This window comes from Gymnoscopelus microlampas (assembly GCF_963454915.1).
Source record: "Gymnoscopelus microlampas genome assembly, chromosome: 21".
In the NCBI taxonomy this organism is placed as follows: domain Eukaryota; kingdom Metazoa; phylum Chordata; class Actinopteri; order Myctophiformes; family Myctophidae; genus Gymnoscopelus; species Gymnoscopelus microlampas.
This window is the reverse complement of record NC_139958.1, coordinates 34,978,002-34,983,073: the sequence shown is the minus strand read 5'-3', so window position 1 is coordinate 34,983,073 and position 5,072 is coordinate 34,978,002. Positions and strand designations below refer to the sequence as shown.

Genomic DNA, 5,072 nt, shown 5'->3' with positions numbered 1-5,072 from the left:
AGAAATAAACCTTCCCACTGCTTCTCTTTGGAAGGAACCGCACACTCCACTTTTTATATAATATATATATATATTAAATTTTTCAAACATTTCATAAAATGGAGTTTGAAGTTACAATACGTTTATGTAGGAAGGGGGCATGTCTGATCAAATGACTGTCAAATATTTAAATATTGAAAATGAATTTTTGAGAAAAATTACATTTAAAAGAGTGTTAAACCTACTGTCCAAACTACGAGTACAGTATAATTTATAAATCATAGCAAACTCTAACATCTGCTCAATTGAAATTGAAACTGTGCTAACTGTGAGCCTGTCATCTGTCCCAGGGGACTCAAACTAAGATTTGTATCTAGTTTCTGCTCATCTCCTGTGAGCAGAATAGATCCACAAGAGACTTCATGATGATCAAGACACTTTTCGGAACTCCTGAGCAGACAATGGTTCTGGAATAATGGATAGAAATTCTATTCCCCTTTAAAAAGTGATTTCCATCATAAAGGCATATTCATTTCTCCTGTAAAAAGAATAGATAGGCTTGCTGAATCACGTATAAATCACGTATAAATGATGCAGTATTTCCCCTTTAGTCTTTGATTTACATAAAGTCATGGTACAGTGATTTGATTTACATAGTCATCATGGTACAGTGGTTTGAGCTGCTGAGTCTGACCAGAATGGAACATCACTGTTCCCAGATGTTCACCTGTCTCTCAGAGACTCACACTGCATTTGCAAACACAGGAAACATCCTATTAATACTGTATGGCAGTGGTTTTCAACCTTTTTCGTGTCAAGGACCCCCAAATTGACACATATTAGCCCACGGACCCCCATTTAAAAAGATATGCCAGGGTGTCAACCATTTAGATTTCTTGGGGGTCCCAATCTACAATGTGTCATCATCATTAGTGTTCATTTAACTCTGAGACACGGGTCCATTTGGTTCCATTTGTACACTCTCAGAGTTACAGACACATAAGGGTCAATTTGGTTCCTAACTATTAATTTGGCTGGGGACCCCCTGGAACCCCCTCGAGGACCACTGGTGGTCCCCGGACCACTGGTTGAGAACCACTGCTGTATGGGACAGATAATGTTCTGATATGTACATGTCAATGTTTTTTTGGTTTTGTTTTTTAATCACCCTGTGTGGGTTGGGACCCAGAAGTGGGTCACACCATGTTCTGACAGGTTCACAGACAAAGAACTACTTTAATACAGGACTATTGTGTGTATTTAATATATTGTGCCTTGAATGTGTGGTATAGGAAATCTAGTATTCCCATAAGATTATGTTTATCTACCTGGAATGAGATTACTGCTTTGTCAATCCCATTAGAATAAAAGGTAATTTACAACCCACTACATTTGTTATATGACTGAATGTGATTCAAATAATGCACATGATGTATTCCATATAAACCCTGACATTATTTAACCACATTAACCCTGGAATCCCTAATTTATTGTGAAAATTGCAGATCTACGAATATAGCTGATCTACAAGCTCACAACGGCGATGTGAGATGTTCTTCTGAGCTTGTAGCTAGATCGGCTATTTTCGTCATCCCACTGTGAGTGCATTAATGACAAACATGCTCGCTTAACATGTTTATCATTTTATTTTTCTTCTATAAACCCATGGCATACATCTTTAGGTCAGATGAAGTATCTCTATACATACCAGAGTAAATATGACTTACAAAAAGCTGATTTCATCAACATTTCTTTTTATTTGATTTTTATCTATAAAGGCCATTCATTTTCATAAGCATTGAGCAAAGCCAGTAGTCAGAGCATCTCTCTACAGCCCACACTGTAAGTGTACGTTAATGACAAACAATTACTTCGTTTTTATTCATTTCTAAACAATGGAGACAGTCTATTGAGTGTCGTTGGTTTCCTAAAGCTGACCGTACATCTACAATCTTTGCTTCTGACACTGTGAAAGTACTAATGACAAACAAACAATGACATTACTTAACATCATATGATTTGATTCGATTTTTCTTTCTTTCTATAAAGCTATACATTTTCAGAAACACCGTATGAACGTCTATCTACTTCCCACACTGTGTCCTGGTGATTTCAGTGGGCTGTGTGTTTCCTTCATGGGTCACCTTGCAGGTGAACACCTCCCCCTGCTCCCAGAGTGCCTTGCTCAGGGTCAGGGTGCTGCTGCGGCCGTAACGGCCGTTCTTCTCCACCTCCTCTGAGGTCAGGATCCCGGCCGTCACCTCCTTCCCGTCCACCTCCCAGCTCACCTGGGTACCTTGGGGGTTGTAGCCACTAAGCAGGCATGCCAGGGTGGCTGAGTCCCCAGCAGAGAGCTGCTCAGATGACGGAGGATGCAGAGAGACGGAAGGCCTGACCAAGGCACCAGCTGTGCAGACAAAAACTCCATCCATTTTTATCAACTTCAATTGACTTTGTGCGTCAAACTAGCATAGAATCACATACATTAATACAGTACACAAAGTGAGAAGAGACAAATGAAGTTGTCTCTTTTCTATCTGTACTATATATTATAGAGTACAGATAGAAAGAGACAATGAATTCAAGTTTGTTTCTTTGTATGCACAAATCGTTTAGAATAATAACTAGTATAGAACCATACAACACACAGACACTGTGACTGAAGTTCGTTATTAGTACCCAGAACTAAGACTTTGAGAGCATAATGTTGAACATGAACAGATACAGTTTAATTCAACATGGTATCTATCTACTGTAACACATGCATCTACTGAACATGACTGTACTCTGCTATATAATGACAGACCAGTAAATAGTAAAAAGAAAGAGAGACAGACAATTGTATGAACAGTACAACTAGTAGATTAGAGCCAGAGAAAGACTGTTAACTATACAGTAACTAGTTAACTTTCTTGGCTTTGTAATACTTTACTACTTACTGAGCATGTTATTACTGATTAATTACTTAACTCATAGTATTTTAAATTCAAACTATTTTAGTTTTGTAGGCTATAGATTATGGATTTTATATTAAATTAAGTAATGTAAGAAATTCAATATAACTATTTCCTTAACTATGATACTACCATTATAATAGAACATGCAATACAGAAATAATATACTATTTCAAATCATATATATATATATATACAAAAAAATCTTCACAAACAATATATTAATAGAATAACTTTTGGAGCAAATTCCTTCAGTCACACTTTTGGAACAAAGCCTAACACAGGTCACATCAAGAAACTATGAAGTTAAATGGAACAAAATAAATCCGTTCTTACTTTTGATGATGAGTCTGGTGCCTCCACCGAAAGTCCACCACAGTGATCCATTCTGGTTAAACCATCGTACAAAAACCTCCTTTCCACATGAATGACTTCACTCACTCTCAATGTAGTGAACGGCCCACAGTACTAGTAAGAAATGACTTACTAACACAGGAACCATACCTGTTATTTATATTACTTATGATCTATTACTTTGTAAATACATATGACTGTTCACATAGTCAGTGAAATACTTCATAATGTAAAAGGTCATGACTTGAGCACCAGGATTTCCTTGTGATGTTCATTGAGAATATTGTTCTAATGAATGTGTGTAAAAACGTTGATGATAAATTCAAGGAGCTCAGGCCTCAGAAACACAAAACTGCTTTAGGGTTCCTCAACTGTTTTATCCAGACATCCAAATTCAGTCTCATCCAGGAACACAGACTGGTTAGAACACCTCAGCACTCTCAACATCAGCAACCAAATGGCAAACATCTGGGTTCCTGGTCCATTCTCCATCTTGAATAAACGTTCTTATGGACAGGCAGCTCTAAAGAAGCTGGCTCCATGGCTATTATGAACAAACTCCATCCATATTGGCTCCTATAGTCAGGTTCAATACCATCCCAAACCCTCTGCTGATCCATGCCTGGTGCGTTAGCAAAGAGAACTGAGTCCTGGTTCCTTGTACAGTAAGTAGCTTTGGTAAATCCAGTGTAGAATCCAATCCAAGGTTCAGATAAACACCTTTCCTTCAGCTCTCCATCAAAATGAAATCTGTAAAACCACATCATCCTTATTTTACCTGTTGCGGTTGGTCTTAAAAAGGTTGGTTGTGATGTTGACTGTCAAACATGCTGTTACGTTCCCCGTTGTTGAGCTGTTCCTCTTTTAATGAGAGAGGTTTTTGTACGACTCTGTATCACTGTGTGAACACTACTGATGGGCTAGTGTGATGACTCATACAGTAGTAAACACCTTTGTCTTCAGCCTGGACTCCACTGATGGTCAGGGTGTAGTCAGTCCCAGATCCACTACCACTAAACCTGGATGGAGTTCCTGACTGACGATTCATATATCGATCAATGATGAATTTAGGAGCTTCTCCAGGTTTCTGTTGGTACCAGGACAAACAAGGTGGGCTGCAGGCAGGAGTTGTACTCGTTCTGCATGCTAGACTCACTGAGTCTCCTACATTAACAGATTTCACTGAAGGAGTCTGAGTCACAGTAACCTGGCCCCATATGTCTGCAAGCAAGCAAAAAAACAAACAAACAAACAAATATATATATAAGCACGAAGTATGGAAATGTCTTCTGGCTAAAGCCAAAACATTTAGATCAGGGTAAGAGATGTATAAATGTGTCAGCGTTACCTGGAATGCAGACAGCACATGTGAAGATGAAGATGATAGTCAAAGACATGATTTTGATAGGTATTGTCACGAGGAACAAGCTTCAGTCATGAAGGACTCAACTTACATGCAGAACTATAAACCCTCCCTGAGCACTGAAGTGTGTCCTTCAAACATAAAGTCTCCTCTCTATGCAAATCGTCTTCCAGAAGAACCTCATCTGCTATTACCTCCATTACTACTAGCTGTCTTTAATGGTCTTTGAGAAAACAGTTTATTACATGAGGTATATGTTCAACTATACTTACATTACTCATAGTAAGCTTTTCTGTTTCTTCTACATACATTTAGCAGCAGTAAGTGTTCATAACACGGAAAATTCAACAGCTTTAAAATAAAACAAACAAGATAAACCATCGTCTTTCAAGGCTCTGGATAACTTATCTTTTCTACCTCTC

General features: G+C 38.2%; 1 gene segment (V, D, J or C); it reads right to left on the bottom strand.

Annotated features, from left to right (window-relative positions):
• Window positions 1–1,761: 1,761 nt before the first annotated feature.
• On the bottom strand, window positions 1,762–4,740 carry LOC311037627 (Ig kappa chain V region Mem5-like). The segment is given in 4 exons: window positions 4,636–4,740; window positions 4,196–4,508; window positions 3,270–3,307; window positions 1,762–2,386 (listed from the first exon to the last, which is right to left on the bottom strand).
• Window positions 4,741–5,072: the final 332 nt, after the last annotated feature.